Consider the following 24,872-nt stretch of genomic DNA (forward strand, 5'->3'; position numbering starts at 1 on the left):
TTTGGGCTTTCCTCCCTTTTAAAAAAAGTCTTTTTTTTTTTGTTTTTAACTAGAAGCCTTTTGGTTCTAACAGAGATAAGTCCTTCAGCTAACTCACTCAACCTCATCCCGTCCCCTCCTCTAGGTTGGTTTACTTAACTATGAGGTGAGATTCCTTTACAGACATGTGTATGCTTTGGGTTATTTATGGAAAGGCTGCACAGTCTAATGAAAATTTTATGTGGGACAGGAATAAACATAAACATTATGTATAGATTTACATACAAATATAAACACAATGTGTGTACCTGTCTTCACACATGCATATGAGTGGATATGGATAGGGGTGTGTGGTGTGTGCATAGGCAGAAATACAGAGAAAGAGAGAGAGATAAAGAGAGAGGCAGAGACAGAGACAGAGACAGAAGCAGAGAGAGAATCTTAAGAGATTTTAAGCCTATAGACTGTAGAACAGTAATGCCTGTGCTTATACTCTAGAATTATTATTATTTGTTTATTAACATTCGGTACCAGGAATCGAACTCACGACCTCACGCTGGCCAGGCAGGCATTTATGCCAATGAGCTAAATCCCTGGCCCTAGAATTATTATTATCTCTTTGATCTGGGGCAGTTTCTTAAAATTCTGGGCCATGTTTTCCTCTTCAGTAAACTAAGGAGAGAAACAGCACCTGTATCAGATTTGCCACAAGGATCCAATAAATTCATCCATATAAAGTGCTTGTTGATGCCTGGTAAGCTTCAATAAACGTCAGTGTCTTTATTATCACACTGAGTAAGCAACAAATACAGACACACACACAACAAACATCGATTACATTATGTTCGCAACGCACTCAGCCTCCTTGGCGTCTGACAAGAGAGTCCCGGCTTCTATGCCAGTGGTGAGGTGAGTGGGAGTCCTTGGGGGCATGAGGATGGGTGTTTGCTCACAGATGTGCTTCTCTGGTAGCATCTGTGGGTCTCCTGGCCCTGTACCCATTCCCCTGCCCATCTTGACCTGGGCAGCACACCCAGCCCAGCTGGGCACAATGGTCACGGCACCAGTCAGCACTAACCCTCTGCCTGACAGGGCCTCTCATGCACACCGGGCCCTGATGCCCTTGTGCCCAGCAAGTACAGTCAACATGGTCTTGCTCCAGGGTCTCAGAGACCAGTCAGGCTGTTTTGTGGCCTTCCTGGGCACAGTGTGGCTGCACAATGCCCTGCTATCAGTGAGGGGGCAGTGTGTTAACGTTTCATTGCTGTGACCATAGACTGAGATAAACCAGTGACACGCAGGAAAAGGCTGTTTCTGGTCACAGTTTCAGAGAGTTCAGTCCACACTGGTTTGGTGCATAGCTTTTGGGTCTGTGGCAAAGCAGAAGCGTCATGGTGGTGGGGACCACAGGGTGCAGTAGCAGATCCTCCCAGCAGCATCACCCTCACACAGAGCTTTGCAGGCACAGCCTGCTTTGGAGACTGCCCAGTCCCTGTGGGCACTGTCTTCCCATTTTGCAGATTTGGAAACTGAAGTTCAAGGTTTTGGAGTTTGCTCAGAGTCACATGGTGAATACATGACAACATAGGGACCCCAAAACGGATCTCCCACCACAGTAGACTAATAATCCTTTCATTCCTTTATTCATTCAGCAAATAGTGATCAAGAGCCTGTCACATACAACAGGCCCTGCAGGGATAGAGGTGGACAGGGCAGTGCCTCCCTGCCTTCCAGAGCCTCTGGTCTCAGGCACGGATGTAATTGATTGTAATTAAGTGTGCCGGGTGTTGTGGCAGAGGAAGTACATTTATTACACATTGTGCCAGCCATCCTGCCAGAGGCGGAAGATAAATCTGAATGGAGGAGCCCGTGACCAGATCTGCCTCCAGAGACCTGTCGTTGGTGACATTCCACATCTGCCTCCAATGTGTCCGGCTGTCTGTAGGGGTGAGTGGGGATGCTTACCCCGAGGCGCTCAGCCTAGGTTCCTCTGAGTGCCCCTTGGTGGTGCAGGGACAGCACAGACCTTGTGCAAAAGCAGCCTAGGTGTCCAGGACCTGCCAGAGGTAGGCATTGCTGGGCGGGCAAGAAGAAGCTTGCTGAGGTCCACATGTTAAGGGCTTTGGACACTAAGTAATTAATTCACTCTTGTTCTAGCTCATAGGAAATGTATGTTACAAGGGGTTTACAGAATAACAAACAATAAATAGCCATCATGAGAATCCCCACCGCTGACAAAATACTTTCTACATCCCGAGCAAACATTGCACCATGTAATTTCTAAAATCACTCCGTGAAGTGGTGGCTTAATCTGCTGAGTGACTATGACAAAATACCAGGCGTTGGGTGCTTTATTTATTTTTTTTTTTAAAAGGCAGATTTAGCTCACAGTTCTGAGGATCCATGAGTGTGGTCGTTTGTATCAGCAGGTAGCGTTAGATTGAGAGTTCACAAGAGAAAGAGGGATCAGCTGGCTAGAGAAGCAAAAGAGCCAGCCTGGGAAAGCCCAGCTCATGTTTTGATACCTGGCTACCATGGTGGCCAATTCAGTGCCATAAGACAGCACGACTCCCACCCAATGGTTTCCCACTAGGCCTCCTGTCACAGGTTACAGGATCTCGCAACACAGTCACACTGGGGATCCAGCCTCCACCCACAGCATAGCGGGTCCTTCTGTGTAGACTAAAACGAACTCAAGACAGGTACTCTGCTCTAAAGGATAGAGCCAGGAATCAAACACAGGTCTTTCCGAAGGCAGAGAGCAAAGGCGCCTCCAGTGCAATTCAACATGGCCGGGGCTGGTTCACCCAGAGGTGGACTCCGCCTCCAGGAGTAGGGAGGGGATCACAGCAGCATCCACAGGACCTGGCCAGGCAGCCAGTGGGAGTAAAGGCCTCCTTGGAAGAGGAGGCCACACAGGCGAGCAGCGTGGTCTAACACAGCCTGGATGGGCATGAGCTCACCGGTGTGGTGGTACATTATTCTGGGGCACAAGGTATAGGTCATGAGGGTGGGCAGAGGTGATGTGGGAGGTGATGGTGTCAAACTCTTTGCCTGCCCGGCAGTGGAAAACTGGGAGCTTCCTGGAGATGGACGAGGAGCTACTGGGGGATTCAGGGGCTGGTGTGCTGCAAGGGAGGTGTGTTGACCTCATGTTTGCAGTCTTTTTGCAAATAAAATTCAAAGGCATTTTGAAAATGACTCTGGAGGTGGGAGATGTTAGGTCATGCGTCTCCTCAGCTCTGATCTCATCCCCTCTCCAGTATAAAAGTCTCTGCAACACATTCTCCACAGATGCAGGTTCCTCACAAATGGCATCGTGTACAGTGTTCAGAGTGACGTGTGTCCAAACATACACGGACAGTGAGTGCCAAAATGATGACACGAAAATATGAGCCTTGGAACTGGGTGTAGGCAGCGTCACACAGCACTGGGAAGTTACTCTGTGCTGCTGGATTGTATGCTTGAAAATGGTTAATTTTATGGCTGTGAATACTGTGTTGATTAAAAAATACTAAACAAGTGTAATAAGGAACAACTGCAGTCTTCTCCTTGTGCCCCAGTGAGGTGTCTTGGGCACGCCCGACATACATTCCCCCTGGGGCATTAGAGTCACCGTGAAGGCCTGACTATGGAGGGCGAAGGAGCCAGTTCAAAGGAAGAACTGGCAGGGTTCAGCGGTTGAAGGACGGAGAGTATTGTTAATAATTGGGGAACAGCTCCCCAATTCTGCTTTGGATATAGAGGACAGAAAGATTCTCCACTTATAAAGAAGTTGATGTAGCCAACACTGAGATAATTTCCCCAGTGGTCAATACAGCATGGAGTGAGAAAATTTCCAGGTATTTCCAGAAGCAAATCCAGTTTGAGAATAAGGGTGGTCATATTTAAATGAAGATAATTCAAGTCAAACCTAAACTGATTGATTCTTAGAAGGCCAGATTGATTCTTAGAAGGCAGAAGTTAAAGTCAAGATCATCAGGAAACCAAGGCATGAGCTAGGAACAAGACAGGAAGGAATTTGCCAGCCTCAAGGGAAGCGATGGGGGAAGGACGTGGACAAACAGGACATTCTGGGAGCCAGCAAAGACTTGTGAGTAGATGGGCAGGAGCTTGGCAGAAGAGGTCATCAGTAGAGAACTTGGGCTGCCAGGCTGAGAGTGGAGAGTGGGGAAGGATCAAATCAATATGGTACCCAACCTAACAGTGGATGCAATCATCTGACAAAACCAGGAGAACATGAGTCATGGGAGCCCAAGAGAATATTCTAGAAGGACTCATGGTGTCAAATACTATGGGATTGAGAGACCAGCAAAGAAGACAGTAAGAAGTGTCCTTTGGCTCAGCTTTCTGGTATTGTTAGTGAAAATTGTTCCAGAGATGACTGAATGTGGGCAAAGATGGGGAAAGGAAGGTGTGGGCTGGCTAGTGAGTAGGAGATGATGAGGTACAAAGCCTTGGAGAATTGATTACTCCACACTACTCGAATTTCCCCTTTCTCTGAATGTGATTGTTCTAGAAATTTCTAGAAAACTTTCTTACAATCCAGAGATAAGATGAGACTTTGGGCCTGAATTCTTGGATTTCCAGGTAATTTGGGAATCAGCAGAGGTTTTCAAAGTTAAGTAGCCCTTTGAACTCAACATACTCATGTTAAGGATTTAGTTAAAGGATTCCAATATGTTACTGGGGCTCTGTTCAGGACACTGCATGGGGTTGGGAGGCCCCCTCCCTTGGCCTGCATGACCACCTTAGGAAGGCCAGTTGGCTGTCTGGTTGAATAGCTCGCCTCCATACTTTCACATCCTCTATTGGCACCTGCACCCTGGGGTGTCGACCACACATGCGCTTCCTGTTTGTACTGAAAGCGCTGTTCAGAGAGCTGCTGGTGAGAAGGAAGCTCTGCACAGCCTTGGAAGAAAGAAGTCAAACAACTTATTTGGGACAGAGAGAAGAAGCGTGTGCAAATTGAGAGGTAAGGTTGCGTGGAGAGTGGATGGACTTTCCAGGCTGCCCAGAGTGGGCTTTGTGTCCTGCAGGGCAGGACTCTGAGGAGTCAAGGCAATGCTTCTCAGGGCCAGGCAGCAGGGAGCATTCCCAGCCTCCCGTGGACACAACCCAGCCCTGGTGGACGGGCCAGACAGACTGAGGAGAAGGCAGTGGTGGGACAGACTGAGGAGAAGGCAGGTCACGGCATTCCTGTGTGTGCAGCATGTAAAGAGCAGGTGTGCGCATGGGTGCGCGCGCACACACACACACACACACACACACATGCTGCTGATGGGCCCAGGGCCTCTGTGAAAGTGAGTCTGAAAGTGAGGCCATGAGCTGTAAAGCCACCATCACTCCTGCACGAGTGACTTAGAGGGCACCAGCTTCTCACTGGGGGTGAACATGTTGTGCTGTATTCCTTGAAGAACACATGGTGTGCACCCGTGTGTGCGTCTGTGTGTGTGCAAGTACCTAGTGAACGCTTAGAAACCAATTTATTACTGTAAAAGATGTGATGCCACTCATCCCCCATACTCATAAAGCCAAAGAAAATCGGTAATATGGCAAAGGACTTTTTCCAATATGTGATTTCCTTGCTATTCAAGTCATGTAGGTATAAAAGTAAAACCACACTTAAAAAGTGCATTTTGTAATCCCTTTTATTCAAAAGTAGGGAAACTCCTGGGCCAAGGAAGGCACAGGTAGTCTGAGATCTGATGTTGTAAAAGAATGTCAAATATCCCGAATAGCCAGTGTTGGTAAACTCATCCTTACAGTTCAGTTACATATACTAAATGGGTGTTTTTTTTTTTTTTAAAAATGTGGTTTTCTGCTTTTACCAAAAGCAATGGTTCCTTGGTAGAGTTTGCGGGTTTCCTAGCTGAGAGAACACCTCCCTCACTTCGGCCTGTGGAGATTTCCGTCTCACTGTTGCAGTGAGAGTCTTGCAGTGAAAGTAAGACAGGCTCTCAATCAGCTCAGGGGTTCATCTGGTTTCTGTTTCTGCTGTTCCCTTGCTCGGGTGTTACCTGCACTTAGCATTTAGTTGCGTCATGTATATTTTTCATTTGAGTTGGAAAATGGAAATAATATTCATTTCCCATTCACTAGACCTTGGGTTTCAAATTCCAACTCTAACAAGTCTCTGAGCCTCTTTCCATCCATGACATGGGTAAAGTAATACTCTACCCCATAAGTATCATGGATGTAAAGTGCTTAGACCAGTGCCCACCCTTTGCAAAAACTCAGTAGGGATGGAGAGATCACATAATCGATCTCATCACAGTCACCTTTTATGAAGCGATGCTGTCAGATGTAATTGCACATTGGAATTATGCAAGGCTGGAAAGATGGAAAGTGGAGAGTGGATGTGTGTATGTGGATCTAGGAGGAGACACTGAAGGCCAGATCCCACACACTGCAGTGGGATGGTGAGCAGGAGGCAGAGGGAAAAGCCAGGACAACAGATTGGGTACCATGATGCCCAAAAGACAGCACCTTGTGTGCTTCCCATGCACGAAGCACCATGCATGGGTGTTGTGTGCATTGTCTTATTTTATGGCATCCAAGCCACTGTGGCTGTGCCTGCTGCAGAGAAGAGGTCAGAGCTGTCCTGAGGGAGCAGAGCTTAGAAAGGGCAGAACTGGGATCTGACTCTTTCCAACTCTGGAGTCTCTATCCCTTGCCTCTGAAATATGAACTAAGTGGTAATGAAACGTGACTCGTGAGGAAGCTGAGTCCCTGGCATTTAAGACACAGGTTCAACATCACAGTGAGAGTTCAAAGTTTGGTAGTGAGCAGACTTCTTGACTTCAGTTTGCAGACCAGGCAGCCCACGCCACTGTGCAGAGGGAGGGTCCCTAGGCTGACACGCACTGCCTCTCGAGGTTGGCAGCTGTGGAACCCGACTCAAAAGCTACTTGCATCGTCTGCAGGCAGTTTATCCAGGAGACTGCAGATAGGAGACGCTGTTATACTATTCCAGAGTCATGGGAAGACAAAAGTGCTAGAAAATACCTTCAGTCAAGGAAGGTTATAAAGAAGGAAAGAGTCCAAATGCTATTTGTTCTTAGTGGCATGTTGTTGGGTGTGATCGAACAGGTTCTTTCCAATGGTTTCTTATCACTCTCTGGTACTAATGTCCCCAGTCTGTTGATCCATCCCCACAGTGAAAACTGCACGCACTTCTGGGTTTGGGACATTATAAATCAAGCTGCAATGCCTATTCTGCAGATCCCGTACTGCGATCACCCCTATCTATTATTTCAGTGTTGGCAAATCGAATAAGCAAAGGATCTCATTTTTGTTTATATTTTAATGTGTTAGTAAGTGGACACTCAAAGTTTTAAAACATAGCTTTAAAGAATAATGAAAAAACATCCCCATGCAGAAAAACAGGTCAAACACATGTCCCCTTTACAGTGAAATAGCTCCATTTTCCCCATGATTAAAATAGAAGCAGGTGTTTGCGTACAAATGGAAACCTATTAAAAAGCATCTTGCACAAATATTCCTCTTTATAGTTTCTATTTGTGCTAAAAATGGGGGTCTATAATGAATACAAGACAACTAGACTCCTCCAATAACTAATAAACGTGACAATTTGATTTATTGCTGTTCCCCTGCTTTAGCTGTTGACAGATTTTTCTTTATGGAAAAATTACCATGGTTTAAAGCTCTATCATATGGCACTTAATTCAATCAGCAATATGTTACCAATTAGATCCTGCTTAAACTACCATCAGCCAGTGGACCACAGAGCGTGTTAAGGAGGATGACAATCAGAGAACTAGCGAAATGCTTTGTGGCAGCTTGCTCGGGCGGATGAGTCAGGCTGAGACAGTGGGTCGTAGGGAGAGATAAGCAAGGGAACAGTTATGTTCCTGAACATGGAAATGGTTTCAAGGTTTCCTAAAAGCACACGAAGAATCTGTTTTTGAACTGGGTGTTGGACACATTGCTGTTCACCGCTCTTCCGTCTCCCCAGCCTCTGAGCCCCTCGGTGATAAACTTGCAGATCGAAAGGCACTGGATTCCCACATCCTCCCTCCCGCTTGGTCACCGTGTCTGCTTAGTGGTGAGTTTTAATACTTCACCTTCCTCCCTGGTCCTGAATGCTGATCCCAGCAGGGAAATCTTTTTAAGTAGGATGGACCCATCTCCTTTGTCATTTTCCTCCTGGAATCTGGTTGTCCTGCACCACTGCTGCAGAGAAAAAAACTGAACTGTGTGCTGTTGAACAGAATAGTAATCCAGCATAAAGTGCAGGCTGCACAGTCTGGGCAGCAAACAGCAGTGAGTGTGCGGTCCCAGCAGCATTCAGAAAAGACAGCCGCCTGGGCCACACAGCCTCCACTATGGCAGGTATGACCTCAATGGTTGTCATATTGAGAAAGGGAGATGAGATGCTGTAGGTTTCCTGTCTGTAGCCCAGGAAAAGGTCAGGCCTGTCCCTCTAGCTTTGAGCCTTGTTTGTCTGAGCTACGCACAAAGGTGTCCCTCAAAAGAAGGCAGGGAGGAATAGGGTGGGCTGGAAGGTGAAGGTGACAGTGAACATCACAAATGCCTCCCCCAACCCAGGTGTCATTTGTTAGTCTCAGGGAGGGGGCTGTTCTGTCATAAATGGGTGAGAGCTGCTGCTGGGTTGGTTTGCACTAATAGAGGTCACTCCACCACTTCCCGAGCTCTCCTTCTGGTCACTTTGTTTCTATCGCTAAAAATAGAGAACAAGACCAGGGACTTTTCTTAGGGATCTGAACAAGTCTATGGAATGACCCTCCATATTATGTTAGTGGGACCATCCTCCAGCTTCCGCTCCACTCTGGGCATTTGATGGATTTTTTTTTTTCTGAGTCTCCACAGCAGTGCTGCAGGTGGGTATTGCACACTTCTTTGACATAAAGAGAATGGAGGCCTTATGAGGTCAAAAGACCTGCCCACTTGCAGACACTAGATATGGGGCTCAGTTCTGCACTGCCTGACCCTAAAACCTTCCACTCCAGCCTTGAGGGACCCTGAGCCCAAGATGCCCAGCAGCAGCACGTGTGGTATTGCTTCCCTTCAAGATACAACTCTGTGTTTGTGTGAGTGATTGTGTGATTGTGCTTGTGTGGTTGTGCGTGTGTGTATGCATGTGCGTGTGCACACCCTCTAGGCGCGCATAACCAGGAAAGTGATGGGAAGAAAGTCAGGGGCTTGGAGAAAACTCATCCCAGATGCTGTGACTTTGCCCGAGCTGTCCCTGTTTCTGAATACCGTGACGATACTTTGTGAAGCAAAGATCAAAGAACATATGGTCTGCCTCATGAGTTAACGAAGAGAGAAATATTTCAAATTGGGAATATCTGGGATATTTTGAGATGCTTAGATACAATCGCTCCCAGAGCACCTGGAAATCATGCAGTTCTTTGAGAAGCACCAACAAACATTGATCTTCAATCCCACCCTCCAAACTAGGGGTGCTTTACTAGCAAAAATCACTCTGCACATCACTTTCATAACTCCGTATCTGTGACATATCCACAGAAATAACAAAGATACTAAGAGCTGTTTGTATCACTAGAAAAATCATTAGCAATAACAAGAAGATTCCATATATATTTCTTATGGCAAAAACAGACAGTAAAAAAATACAGGAGGAGATATAATTCACAAAAGGCAGCAAAATTTAAATACCTAGAAAAGAATTTAAGAGGAAACACATAAAACCTTTATGAAAAAAATCTACTTATGGATGTGAAACATATAAATAGAAACACATACCATGCAGAAAACTCCATGTCAACTCTCACTAAACTTATATGTAAAAAATAAAATTAAAATGCCCATGCATTCAGGGCGGTAGGGTGGAGGTGGTGATGGATAAAATTCCACACTAACATGCCAGATGAATTGTAGATAAGAAAAGCCGAGATGCTCTCGAAAAGGAAGAAAAGAGCAGGTGTGTTGTTGGTCTTGTCAAGTACAAAAGTTTCTGGGGTCACACGGTTCTAAATGGATGAACAGATCAAATGGGAAAACAGTAAAAAGGAAAGTCGGGGCTCACACGCCTGTATGCAAAGTGCTATGTGAGGAAAACCCCCTGGTGATCACTAAGACTGAGACTGGGAAGTCGTACCCTGCTCGCCCGCCTCGCCAGCCTCGGCTCTTCAGCCGTGCAATGGTTATTTCCACCTTCCTTCGTGGAACGCCTCCCTCCTCACCCTCCAGAGCATCGTTCTCTACTTCTCTCCCTAGCTCTCCGGCTACTTCTTCTCAGGCTCATATTTGGGGTCCTCCTCCAACTCTCTCACATCCTCAACTGGCAGAGACCCCGATCCTCCCATGTCTCTGCTCCTTGGAGGTGTGTGTGGCCCATCATGACCAGTGGGAGCCGACAGTGCCCATCTGACACCCCCAGCCCCGACTTCTTCTCTGTCAACCCCCCGCATCAGCGCATCTCATCCGCATGTGCTTTGACCTGGATCCAGTACAGGATCCCCTCTCATCGCATCTGGCGCCACCTCCCTGATCTGAGACCCCGGGCCTCATCTGCTCTCCACACCAGTCTCCTGCCACTCACACGCCCCCTTCTTTGCTCTAAGCACGGGCTCAGAGGAATTCTTGTAAAACTTAAGTCAAAGCATATGATTGCTCAAAAGCCTCCCGTGGGCTCCAACCTCACCAGGGCAGCGTGTATGGCTATACCCCCAACTGCCTGAAGATGAGGTGGCTTCTCTTTTGCTCTAGAAGCCATGGGGCACCCGGAGCCTCCTGAGCTGCAGGGTCTCTGCATTCTTGCGTCTGGTGCCTCGTGGCTTCTCCCTCTTCCTTCCTGTGGCCTCTGCTCTCCCCGTGGCTTCTGCTTTCAGCTGCTGGCCATCTTCAGCCAGTGGATTTTTTCCGTTGTGATTGGCTTCTGAGAGGCAGGAAGCAAGAGATGCCACACCACATAAAAGCCACTCCCCAGCCTGGCAAAGCATCCTTCCTGCTATTTTCCAGTGACCAGAGCAGTTGCCAGACCTCCCCAGTTTCCAAAAGCCGAGAGGTATATACTCTGCCTCCCGAGGGGTACATGCAGTGCCATGCTGAGAAAGAGCATGTGGCACCTTGCTATGGCCATCTATGGGAAATGCCAGCTACTACATTCACCTGGTGCAAAATTCAGAGCCCTTCCTAGGGAATACCCGACCGGAGTCCTGCCACCCCTGACCTCTTCTGGTGCCGCCCGCCCCACTTGAAGTACTGCTCCAGGAGAGTGGCCTCTGCCATTCCTTGAACATTTCTAGGCCACCTGATAGCCGAGCAACTGTCCCTCTGCTGGGAACTCTTTCATGGGTGCATAGTCACCTCTCCCTTCTGTCACATCTCCACTCAATGCCATGATTCAGAAAGACCTTTTCTGATGACCCACTAACTCTGACCACCCCACCCCTCCCTGTCCACTGCACCTAGCACTGTCTAACACATATAGCTGGTGTTATCTGCCCTTCCCAGTAGAATTTAAGTTCCCTGTGACACCCCAATGACCTGGAACAAAACCTGATCATAGCAGGCTTTGGACAAGCTACTTGTTGAATGAGTAACTTTTCAGCAAATGGTACTGGAACACTTTGTCAAGAGGACAGTGGAAGCAGATGCACAGGTGATACATTAAAATAAGATGAATTCTAGAAGCTTCCTTCTCTCCCCCCACCCCATCTCTATCTCTATCTCTCTGAGGCAGGTCTCCCTATACAGTTCAAGATGGTCTTGAACTCACTTTGTAACTCAGGGTGGTCTCAAACTCACAGCAATCCTCATGCCTCAGTCTCCCTAGTTCTGGGATCACTCTCATAGACCATCTTGCCTGGCTTAATATAATATAAAAAGCTTGAAAGCTACTAGAGAAAAAATTGGGTGTGTATGAAATGATCTTAGGTTGAGAAAGGTTTTTATAAGCTGACACTAAGTCAATTAAGTACAAACAAAAATAAAGACTGTCAAACTCATAAAAACAGTAAAAGAATGAATACCAACTTTGGGGAAAATACTTCAGTATATGAAATGGTGGCTTACTATCCTTATTATAGGAAGAGCTCTGTCAAATCAGAAAAAAATACAAATAGCCAATGAACATTTGGGGAGAGAAAATTTTATTTCAACAATAAACCAAAGCTATACATTGGAATTCTATAATATTGGCAAAATTTTAATGTTGGTATTATTGTTGCAAATGTAACATTTTATACAATGTTTATATGAATAAAAGTTGGCAAAAATTTTCCTATTGGCAAACATCTGTAGATATCAAAAGGTTTAATTTTGAACTAGAAACTTCTTCTAATGGTTGTGTGCACAAGAATATTTATTGCCATGTGTTTTACCACAGCAAAAATATATATAAAGATAAATTTCCAAAGATAGAATGTAGCTTGAATGACTTATAGTACAATAGTGAAATTCTATGTGATCATGTAAAATCTTAATGTATATTTCTTTTGGTATGTAAGGTGACCCCTTAGTGTTAAGTGAAAAAATCTGATTAAAATAAGCATGATATAAGTGTATAAACTACATGTTGATATCTCTATCTATGTATCTATCTATCCATATATATATATACCTTTTATTTTAAAAGCGTACATATCCAGACATTAAAGTGACTATCTCCACAGCTGGGATTGTTGATGTGCGCAGAATCTGTTCTTCTTCTTAGTTACTTGAATAGATTACATAGTTGCAAACACTTAATAAAAAATGTATTTTCTACCTGGTTATCCATTTTGGTGTCTTCAAGTGAGCAGGAGTGAAGGAAAGAAAAAGTATTTTAAAAATCATGTGAGAGAAATAAAACTGAGCCAATCATACCTATAAACCTAATTTCTTCTTTCAGTTACAAAACAGCCTAATTCAATTTTAAATGATTTTAATAATACATTTTATTTCATCAAGAAACGGTGCCATTTCAATGTGTAATCAACAGAAACCAGTAAATGATGCCCTGAATTCTACTTTAGGGCCCAGCCTTTGACTGCAGTGATTGTGTCTCTAAGTTGGGAATCACACTGGTCACACTGTTCTATACCCTACTGAGTTGTGAGGATTCAATTATTCATCTGGCATTTAATATAAACTGCTCTGATACTGAATTTAGAATCAAAGCTGAGCATGGAGCTGAAGAGACTTAGGGTGTATTTTAAAAAATAATTCCCTGGTTCTTTTTTCTTTTTCTTTACTGTCGTGTATCTCCTTGGCCTTTCTCTGTGATTAGTGGAAAAAATGGCTCAGCAATCATCTCTGAATTTGTGATAGCATTGGCTTTGTTTTGCTCTGTGAGATTTCCTGTTTTATTTTCTCCATTTCTTTTTAAAAAGATTTGCTTTTCGTATTGACACATGGAAGTCGTATAAACCTGCGGTATGCAGCATGATGCCCTGAAGGGTGTGTCCACAGCAGAGCGACGAAGTCCAACCGGTCAGCGTGCGTCACTGCACAAGCTTCTTGACAAGGACACTTCCGGTCTCCTCTCGGCCACTTTCGGGCACCCGGGGCCGGTCTCAGCGGAGTCACTGCGTTGCACAGCGGGGCTCTTGCGCGCCTTTCTCCCGTCTCACAGCAGCATTACCCAATGTCAGCAGCAGAGTCCTGAGCGCGCCCGGGGCCTTAGTTCGGAAACCAGTTCTCTGAGATGGAGAACTAAGGACGTTCCACCAAAATGTTGGGCTGGGGGCGGAGGGGAGACTGGCAGACAGTTCTCCCGCAGAGCAGGCAGTGTGCACAGGAAGCCCCAAGGCTGGACTCTGTCACATCCAGCCCCCAGTTTGCTGGCTGCTTGGAGGCGGGAGAGCTACCCTGCTCTGTGAAGAGGAAAGACAAAGGGACCCAGTGAGCCAGCAGATGCACCTGTCTTAGGTCAGGGTCTGGAATAGAGCAGGGGCTCAGTGGCATTAGCGCCTACTATTCTCATTATCTTCTACAGCCATGTCTGACACAGATCAGGGCCTGGAATTGTCTACTCTGTCACTTACTCGTTGCTTTATAGCCGGGCACACAGGCTACCCGGCTTTCAAGGGTAGCCCTGTGCTTTCCCCCACTAGACTCATAAGTGTGGCCCTGAAAGCCCTCTGCAGGCAGCCTGCCGTTATTGAGAAGTCTATTCTCACAGGCAGTCTGTCCCAGGCAGCAGCATGTCATCTGATCAGGAACCTGAAAGTCCCGCTCCTCCGTGCAGCTCGGGGACTGAGAAAGCACTGTGGGGGCAGCAAATCAACCTCGCATGTCCTGGGCCTGCATGCCGCAGGATTCACAGGCTGCCAATCCTGGTGTTTTAAAACGGTACAGTGATGATGTGCGGCTAGAGAAACGCAGGACTGAAAAGATGGCTGTGGGATTTCTGGCCATTAATTTGATGAATCTATTACTCAATCTTTATCATTGTCTGGCTTGCAATTGTACTTTTAGGTTCTAGGAAAAGCTTGGTGATCTCTGTTTTAGATCTGTAGAGCCACCTTCTTGGCTAGGAAACGCCCTCTGTCATCTCAGCTGAGATCATTCATGCTTCAGCTGGTTTTCCCAGGCGGTGACAGGTCCCCACAGAAGCAGGGGTGCTGCCAGATGATTTGGTCACAGTGCTTGGTGAGACACTGCAGCACCAAAGCTCCTAGCAGAACTCCGGGAGCTTGGTACTGCGAGGTTTCCTAGCCATCAGTGTTTGAAACTGTGTTAGTGGCTTTTGTTTCTGAGCAACAATTGCATACATTGGACACCATCCTTGGATACATTTCTTTCTGAGATAGACTCACCATGTCATCCAGGCTAGCTTCCAATTTCTGATCCTCCTGCCTCAGCCTCCCAGATGCTGGGATTACAGGCATGTGCCACCACACCCAGCCAGTCCTGAGATCTGCATCTCCAGTGAGCAGTGTGCCTACTCACAGGTGCACAGCCTAGAGCAAGCCCACATCCTATTGGCCTGGAGGAAGGGACGCTTATTTTCTAATTCTCATGAAAGCATCAGCACCTCACCAAGCCCTGCGCCTCTGGAATGCACCCCATGCAGTGGTGTCTCTTGCTTATGCACAAGGCACGGGCTCAGTGGAGAGATCGTCAGCACAGGCAGGTCGGGCTGGCATAGAGCATTTCTAGGGGCGCTCCAGCAAGCTAAGAACCCGGCCTTAGATTCAGTTGCTAGTAAATGCGCAGGTGAGCTTCTGAAAACATCTGAAAACCTTTGGAGATGACAATTTCACTTATTCTGCCTCAGCCAATCAGAAGCTACTGAAAGGGTCCACCAGTGATGCCTCATAGCGGGATGCTTCATTCTCACGAAGAGTTCAGGTTGTAATTGGCAGAATATGAAGAGGCCGGTGTGAGGGTTAAGGCCAGAATTCAAGTCTCCACTGAACATCTTAGCATACAATAATATTAACCAGTAAATGCCCCCTGTATGCCAGGCACTAGAAGCTGTGTGACCATTGGCAAATACTTGTCTCTCTCTGAGTCTCAATTAACACTTGAGTTAAAGTAGAGGTAATAACGCATCTCTCATCTGGGTCACTGTGAGAGATTAATGAGGTTGCAGGCAATGCGTTTGGAGTGCCTGGAAATACTAAGCACTCAGTAAAAAGAAGCTGTGCTTCATTATTTGGATAGTGGACCTGCAGGAACAGTAACACACCAATTACTTGAAGAACAAGTAAATTAGCCGTATTGCGAAGAGGGTTAATGCCTCAGCCTGGTGGAGCATTTGTGAATCACAATAGTCATTTTCTAAATGGCCCTGCGTAACCTGGAAAATAGCATCATGAGACACAGGTCTTGCTGACTTCCCAGAGAGTAAATTGCCCACTGGAATGGCCTGACATTACTTGAGCATAATGTGGGCTGTTTCCTCGCATCCACTCACGCTCTTAGTTATGACACGATTGCAGTGGAAACTACTAGGCTGATGTTTTTGCCTAAATAGCTGAATTTTCTTTTCCCTCTGGAGCAATGTTGGATGTATAATTTAGATTTTATCCAGCTGATTGTTTACATGCACCAGGGAGTTTCTATCCGGAGTAACTGGCAAGTGGGTGGACTTCGGATGATACAATGGCACTGGCCTCGCTTTTCTGATTCCGGAGGCAAAAAGCAATCCTTGGGGCTTCTTGCTGCAGAGCTGCATCAAAACCCAGCCTTTGGTTCCATGTGTTGGTTGCTGCTAAGTGTGTCTGTGGTGAAGACGTGGATGGCATCGAGGGACTCTAAGAGGTTGTGGGCCTGTGGACTCTGTCCAGCTCCACCCTGGAAGCTGCAGCCTGCAGTGGACAGGCAGCTCTGGCTAGGCAAGGTGACAGATGGACTGGAGGTGCTGGACTGTTGGTCCTGACCTCTGCCCGCCTTCACTCCCGCTGTCCTCTAGAAATGTGTGCACAGGAAGGATAAACAAATTAGCATCTCAGCGCAGAGACCTACAGGTCATTCATCCCAAGCATGACCTCCTTCCCCAGCTTCCCTTAAGGCATCCTGGATTCCATCCAGCACTCCTAGGAGCAGGAGCTCAGAAGCTTCCTCAGGGCCTGCCTTTTCCAAAGCACTGCCGTTATGCACAAGTCCTCCTTCATGATGAAATGGCCTCTCCTGTTGGCATCCAGGGGTAAATCTGAGCCTGTGAGATTGACTCAGACACAGGGTCTCTTGGCATCCAGAGCTCCCTCGGGAGCTAACTAACAACAGCAGACGTTCATTCATCTCCAGGGGCACGGGCTGGAGTAGGAGGCTCTGGAAAGAGCCGTGCTTGGACCCTGTGAGTCACAACTGCAGACCTATGTTCTGGAGATGACAGGGCAAGGTACACAGCAGTGTCTCCTTCCAGAGCCACCTAGCCTCATGGAATATGTCCACATGCCTCAGTCCCCATCTCTACCCAGACACTAGGAAACTTTAATTAATCATACCCCTCTCCCTCCAAGTGTCAACACGACTCCCCCTTTTTATTCTGAGAGAACTGAAGTCAATACAGCAATAAGATATTCAATTATTGGAAACAGAAATAGGGGGGAAATATAATTGATTTAAGAAACTTTCACTGCAAAAAAAAATTCCCTGGAGCCACTGACTACATTTATTTAAAAAAATGTATTACATAGCTATATTTTCTTCATTTCTTACGTGATAATTTTGAGTTTCTCAAGGGGGAAATAGCATTATTGAAAGGAAAATAATTATGACAAGTGTTCAAGATTAGCGAGCTGGATTCCCCCAGTGGGCCCCGACATCCTGGGAGTAAGCTGAGTGCCTTTGGAAGCGACGTGAACTCTTATCATTGAGTAAGTTATTGCTTCGATGCACTAACGAGGACCCTAGTGGGTTGGAAGAGTTAATTCAACTTCCCAGAGCTCGGCGCCTAATCCCCATGCAGCGTTTGTGCTCTGAGAGAATCTGGATCTGTGTTCTTCTACACCTATTTCTGTCTCCCAAGAATGGGCATTTCTTCAAGAGCGGAGCCCGCATCTTCGCAATTATCACTGGCAACTGGCCCGGCCCGAGCTCCTGAGAGCCAGTCACACTCCCCCGGCTTCTGGAAAAGAGATACTGATCCATGCCCAAATTGTCCTGATAATGTTCCTCTGCCCCTTGCTAACTGTGTCACAGCTTCCCAGCAAGCGGTCAGAAAATCCAGCCCTTCTCTCCGCATCGCCAGTGAGTCCTGCGTGATGCAGGCAGGATGAATACCACGTGTTGAGTTCAGTCGATGGCATGCTCCTCAGTGGTAGCGTAGACAGCCTTCCCACCTTCCTCCTTGGTAGCTCAAAATTACTAGATATTAAAAATCAAACCCAAAAGCCCCACTTCCTTCCTAGTGGACCAGAACAGAGGGATGAGGCAGCTCTGGTTCCCAGGTGTGCAGCGTGCTTTGGGGGAGGAATTCATCAGCTCCACCAGCATCACTGCTCCCAGCCCTTCCTCCCAGCATCCTCTGCTCCAGCCACATGCATCTTCCTTCACCCCTCATTCCCTTGCCTGGGTGGTTCCTCGCCTGGGGCCTCCTGACTGTCTTCTTCCTAGGGTAACTGCTCCCATCATGAGCTCCAGCAGTCCTCAGTGTCCTGTCACCACTGCCTTTTCCTTTTTCATCAGAATAGCACCATCTGGTAAGCATTCATGCTGGAACGCAACAGTCTCTGGCCCTGGCCCTGCCCCCTCCAGTCTGATCTTCCAGAGTTGATTCTCCTGGTTCACCATATAAAAATGGAGTACGCTGGGTCTCAAGGCATTTTTGGCACTGGGGAAAAGGTCAAACAAATGAGATGGACATGGATTTTGATCTGTAGTGAGCTTTTTTGTTTTCTCATCTTGTCTTCTGTTTATTTTATTTGCCAAGCATACATCATATTTATAGACCTTTTGAGATGAATGCTGGAGAATGAGCTCTCTAATACTGTCCTTCTCCTCCCAGGAGTCAGGACATTTCCAGGCCTAGCATCTGCAGTGTTAGTGCTTGGCTTCTTCTGTTTATATTAGCAGAGTGTTATGCTACATCTCCATCTCTCCTTTCATCACCTCTTGGGCATTTCTCTTTCCATTCTTCCTCTTAAAAGATACGTTTATTGGTGCCCCTCCCCCTTCCTCCATCTCCCCCTCATCTTCAATGTCACTTTTTTCCCAGGTAAATGTTCACTTCTTATTTTGTCTGGAGTCTCCATGATCCATGCACAAAATGATCAGGTCAGGCATGCAGAGTTGGTTCTTTGTAGTGAATCACACATCACTGCGACCCTGGGCCAATCGAAGTCCCAGAATTAAGATTCAGTGGGGTTTCTCTCTGTTTTTAGACTCTCACATTGCTACACTCAGGTGTGCTTCACCTGTGAATTATGGTTTTATGATGTATTGGGTTTATTATGTATTATTCCACCTGGTGCCCAGCTTCCGGCTGAAGTTGTTTTTTGGAATCCTGTACCCTTGTGATTAATCTTCTCTGAGCCTGCCTCTTCTGCCAGGTCCTCTTTTTTCCCTGGAGTTCCCAAGCCCTGATCCCACAGCCCCAACCCCACCTGCCCTGTTTGCCTCCTAAGCCTGAAATGCAATGCCACATTGCACATTTTCCCACTATCATCAGGGAGCTGGAGCCATGATTTTTTGGACACTACAACTTCCGTATCATTTCACTTTTGTTTTTGTAGAGGATCTCTTCATATACCCTTAAAGACAAGGAGCTCATCTGTTGGCCAGAGAAATGCCATTACCCTCACACTTGACTGATATGACTGATATGTGGCTGGATCCAGAAGCTTCTGCAAGTTTCTTTTTCCCTGGGTATTAGTGCTCCGACTGATCAAAGATGTGCCTAGGCATGACTTGCGGGCACTCAGGAAGCTCTTTAAATCTTAAATCTGAAGAATTTTTGTCCTTTGGCCTTAGAAATTTTTCAGCACTGAGTATCAAACCCAGGGCCAACTCTGTACATTAAACCTTCTAGACTGATTCTCTGTGATCACTCACATAGTTTTCAACCCTTTTGTCTCTCACTCCCTGCATTCTGAGAACAAAGAGGATTCTTAGGTTTATTTTTATTATCTGACCCTTTACATTTTAGAAAAATGCAATGTTTTTCTGTAATCCATAAGCGTTCCTTTTTCTCCAATTGTTTTTCTCAGCATGTTGTTATAACTGTCAGGTACAGTGTTTTCTGCATATCCCCCCGGTGTATTAATTAGAATGTTTCTAGTGTTTTTCTCTGTTCACTAATTGTCATCCCCTGCACCCCAGCATCCTTCTAGATTCTTTAGGCTTTGCTTTTTGTGCTGCCCTCGCCTGCCTTGCCTGGTAGGTGTGGGTCTCGCTCTCTGTTCAAGGGAGAATGCAGTGATGTGTGTATTTCACCGCTGGCTCTCAGGAGCTCTCTTGTAGACCTGTGGGTGGGGTGGCTCTGGGCATCTCTGCTAGGAAGTTGCCTTCGAGTGAGAACAGGGAGCAGGCTCGATTGTCCCACGGGTGTCTGTGCTCCAGCTGAAGAGGGCTTGGTCCAGGATTCCAATGGGAAACACGCTTAGAGCCTTGCCCCTGCATGCACAGCCAGCAAGTGAGGAAGCCAAACTGTGGACTGAACTCCACAAAGCCAAGCGAATTTCAGTGTGAGTTGAACTCACATGAGTTGTGAGTTCTGTTTTCTTATAAATACAGACTTCCATAAGCTACCTAGTGAACTCTGCACCTTTCTACCTGTGTAACCCACCATTGTTTTTTTCTCCTCTTAAGCAATTAATTCATTCCCTGCTATTAAAAAAATGAGATAATTAAATTTCAGGCAGAAGGCATCTAAACAAAATTAACAGTTTCAGAGGAACTATGTGCTGTAGAACTAGAGGGAATAATTTATCCTTGGATTGCCCAAACCATTGGTAGACATTCTGGAATTGATTTTAGTAAATGTTAAGAAAGCTGTAATTTTCCTAATTCTAAAGTTTTCTTCTGATTGTTAAGGTCATGGTTATTTCATTTATTTTGGAGCCACCCCTTTGAGACAGTAACAATGACAGATAATGATTGTATTAGAAAGTTATCTCTAAAAATTAAAAAAATAAGCATTGGTTGGTCACAAAAGGAAGTAAGCACTGGTTCATTATTAAATATTTTCTGTATCTTACTAAAAGATGGTAATAGATGTACATGTAAATGCACTTCACTTCAAATAGACTGGTCCTACACTGGTTATATGAGGTTAAACACATTTCTTTGCTGCAGGCTTTCTCTGAGTCTTCCGTTGTTAATATGCATTGTGAATCTGTAAGAGCTTTGAAATTTAGGAAATGCATGTTGTGGAAAATGCTCGATTTAGAAAACTCACAGTACTATCAGCTTCTTAAAGGGTCATCTTGCTTCCCTCTTCTCTCTGGAGACATCCTTGTTCTCAGTCACTTACACATGGTCATGACACCATAGCTCCAGTTCAAAGTCATGTATTCATCTTTTACGACTACTGAGTTGAGCAACCTCATTACCTTGTACCTTTAAAGTCACTCTCTTCTGTGACGCCCCCTTAGAGTTGCCTACACATCTCTAAATGGTGCTGAAACAAAGATACCCTGGTTCCGTTCTCTACAAAATATTAACACAAGAGTGAGCCAAGAGACTTCAGTGAGAAAATCAAAAGAAAAATGAGAACCTCCCCATTCCATGAAGAAGATAACCAATACATTTGAGATATAATTCTGACTTTGAAGGGTTCTCCCATGGCACCTCCACATTTAGTAAACAATACACACTGTGCTCAACAACAAAAATGTTTAAAAGTCTGTAACCAGCAGGGCATGATGGTACTCACGTGGAACCTCAGCATACCAGAGGCTGAGGCAGAAGATCATAAATATAAGGTCAGGCTGAGGTACATAAGAGAGACCTTGTCTTAAAAAAAGTATATGACTACTTGTGACCTAGACAGTCAAAGAATACAGCAAAATTAAAAAGTGTTCGGAAGATTCAAGTTGTACACTTAAGAAGCAGGGCTACTTTAGATGATACCGTTTATTATGATTAACAAGTCTGGGAGACATTAATTTCCACAGTTCATAGCAAAATATCAGGTATTTGCAGTCACTAACTTGACTGAGACTTCCTCTCTGGTCCACCATCTTGTTTAGCTCATGGCTCCGTTGCCCACCTAACTGTCAGAATGAGATCTTCAAAGTCATCCTCACCCTAGGTCCCTTCATCTCTGATGTGAACAAATCCTTTCTCCTTTGGGCAAACTTTCTTTAAGACACAGCTCAAAGCCTTGACCGGCTCAGAGACTTTCTAAATCAACATTTTTACTCAACACCTACCCGTTGAATGCTTAGTATGTCCGGCATAATGCAGGACTGCTGAGGGTAGAGAATAAACCTATGGGGACTTCATTTCCACATATTCACCTCAGGGAAACACTGCTGCCTATCTGGAATTTCACCTTCACGTCTATACCCTGACGTTGACAGACCCCGATTCTATTTCTGTTCATATTTAGACTGGTCAGATTAGGTTTAAAAGGTTAAGATGGAGTGAAGCACTCATCTGTCTTTGATAACTTTCTAAAATGATTTTTTAATTGCCTCAAATTTATTTCCTCTCCACAGCTAAATGAGAGTAACCAGAAGTTTGGACATGGTGGTGATAAATGTGGGTCTCACCCCCCCCCCAGATTCAGGCTTTTGGTTGAACAAGTACTCACAGGGAAAACAAACGAGAGCCTTGTCTATTTGCAAGGCAGCCTTGTCTATAAGTAACTTGCTGAATTTTCTTACAATTTTCATTTTGCCTCCATAAAATATCCAGAAGTGCAGTAGCTTCTGTGGAAGACCTTTGGCTGGGCTGTTCGAATCCCTAACACTGACTGTGTTACTCAGAGATCTTGCGAGAACACGCAGTCTCCTTGGGCCTGGAAGCCTGGATTGCCACAGGATTGTACCTGCTTGTTCCTGTTGCTTCTGTTTTTTGAATGTAAGTCTTTCTCAGAAGTTTCCTGCCCAGCATGATCAGGCTTCTTTGCGAGGCTGTGTATTAAACATTAGCATCTAGGTGACTAAAGCTGTCCTTTTCCTGTCACCCTGTTCTAATGGGTTAGTTTTGATGCTTGCTAACCTGTGTGCTTTAATTAGGTCATCAGACTCCATCCCCATCAGGATAGTCTATGCATACATCATCTCCCCATTCTAACACAGCAATTCTGTTATGACTCCAGACCTACTAATTTGTTGGAAATTCTTCAAATCTTTGCAATAGCTTCCTCCATAATAGGCTGGGATCTGAGTGTCTCCATCTAGCATTCTAGGTGGGCAGCCCACAGAGCCCAGGAATGGCCATGAACTCTATTGCTAGCTCATGTCCTTGAGTTAAACAGTTTGCTCCTGTAAAATGCAGTTGTTCTCCCATAAAACAGGAGGGTAATGACAGTGCCCACCTCATTCTATCGTTACGTGAATCAAACGAGAGAAAGTGTGCACATTACCTACCACTTTGTTAACACTCAATGCTCGTTAGCAACTATTAAACTGTAATTAACTATTGTTAAACTCTTCCATTGTTTTGGAAAGACTGCCAAGAAGCATAATATTGTTTGCTGGTTTTATTGAGCTTTCACTGGGCTTTGACTCTGGGGTCAAGACCAGGTTAAGAATTAAGCAGCATGAGGTCAATGATGACTCCTAGTTACTTATGTTTAAGTGAGCCTGCTTAAGTGAGCCTTTAGAAGCCCCATAGTAGGAATTGGCAGGAATGATCTCCTGAAGAGTGAATAATCTCTGGACATGTGAAACAGGGCCAAATGGCTTAAAGTAGGGCTATGACATCAGAGCCCCTAAGGGTAACCAAAGGGAAATTTTACTGTCCACCTTTGGCCTTAACTGTGGGTGAAGATGCATGTAGTAAAAGCAGTTAGACAAATAAGGTGCTTGGAGAAACTGAGACACTTAACCCAGAGTCTCCTACACCTCTGCAGGAAGCTGTGGCTTAAGGCTACATGTTAGACTTATCCTTATTGGAATTTGTGGTTGACCCCAGAAACAAGGAACTGTTCTACTGAGCCTGAATTTGTAGCAGAAACATTTGCTAAGATTTGGGAATGAGAAAATTTTACAACAAATATTTTTAGAAACCTAGTTAGGAACTTAAAGTTCCGTTGTGATATATAAGAACCAGAAAAAAAATATTTCTCAATTTAAAGTACTTATTTGGCAGATGTTGTTAAACATTTCAATGCTCAAATCAAATAAGAATAGTTGTCATTGAACAGGTGCTTGCACTAGGTATGTGCTGCCTTTACAATGTTACTTCATTCATCAACAGTAAAACTATAATCATTAGCCTGATGGGAAATAGGAATTAGAAAGCTTAAGAAAGTTCCCTAAAATTACACTGCTGTTAGAAGCAGTTAAGGATTTGCACCAGATTTCCTGACTGCAAAACCTGTGCTCTTAACAGGTACGTAGAAGAGTTTATGGCCACTCAGTGAAAGACAAGCAAGGTCCCCTCATCCAAAGAACACTGCTTTTCACAGTCCATGTGCATCTATTCAGTTCTTCTAAAATATATTCTCAAATAATTAGATAGGGAGGTATTAGGAATTTCAAAACTTAGCAAAGAATTCCAGAGCCAATCTGCAGAAAAAATACAGAGCTCAAAGGAAATGGTTGGTGTTTAGGATTCCTCTTCCCTGCTGGCCTATCTCAGTTTGGAGAAAGTGGTCAATATGGGCTGTTGACAGCCTTCTGGAGCTTGGGAGATAATAACGAAGTAGAGGAAATTCCCTGGCCAAGGTAAAAATAGAGGTTAATGATCTGCCATCGTTTGGGGTGCACTCTGGAAGAAGTGGGGTCTTCAAAGTAAGTACACATACTCTCTAGAGGGGTCAAAATGCAGCTTAAAATCCCCCAGCTAGTGGAATTGTGTGAAGATAACCCTACACTGCTGTTATCCTCACATACATGGCAGACATGGACATACTCTGGAGAAAATCAACATCACGCTAGGCTTCAAAATATTTCCGTAAACTATTTTTCAAACATAAGTGTTGATCAGATAAGGAAAAAAGTTAATATAGGGAGATAAGTGAAACACTGGCACAGACACAATAGATACGAGAAATAGATACCTGCAGGTTCCAAATAAAGGCATCACTAGACACCAACATTAAGAAAACTGTGTTTCAGGGTCCAAATTGGGAAAAAGATATGACTGAGAAATTTGGCAAAAGACTAGAAATAGTACAAAACACCCAAATAGAAACTCAAAACTCAGAAATAATATTCCATATTAAGAATTCAGTCGATGGATTTAACAACAGATACCTCTGAAGAATCAGTTAACTAGAAGAAATACTAGAAGAAAATACTTGAAAAGAAGTTTTAAGTTCTTTTTTAAAAATCAGTATTTCACAAGAGACAAAAGGAAAAAGAATGCAAGAAGTCCTGCCTTACATGAAACTA

General features: G+C 45.1%; 1 protein-coding gene across 1 annotated transcript in view; it reads left to right on the forward strand.

Moving 5' to 3' along the window:
• The first annotated feature begins 8,026 nt into the window (after nt 1–8,026).
• Aff3 (ALF transcription elongation factor 3) overlaps nt 8,027–24,872 on the forward strand; it is a 502,385-nt gene continuing 485,539 nt past the window's right edge. The window contains exon 1 of the mRNA XM_063229843.1: nt 8,027–8,047. The gene's annotated coding sequence lies outside the window, so the exon portion shown is untranslated. The remainder of the gene's footprint in view (nt 8,048–24,872) is intronic.

Source organism: Cavia porcellus, unplaced genomic scaffold, assembly GCF_034190915.1.
Source record: "Cavia porcellus strain 051 isolate PalLab524CR breed Dunkin Hartley unplaced genomic scaffold, mCavPor4.1 scaffold_18, whole genome shotgun sequence".
Lineage (NCBI taxonomy): Eukaryota > Metazoa > Chordata > Mammalia > Rodentia > Caviidae > Cavia > Cavia porcellus.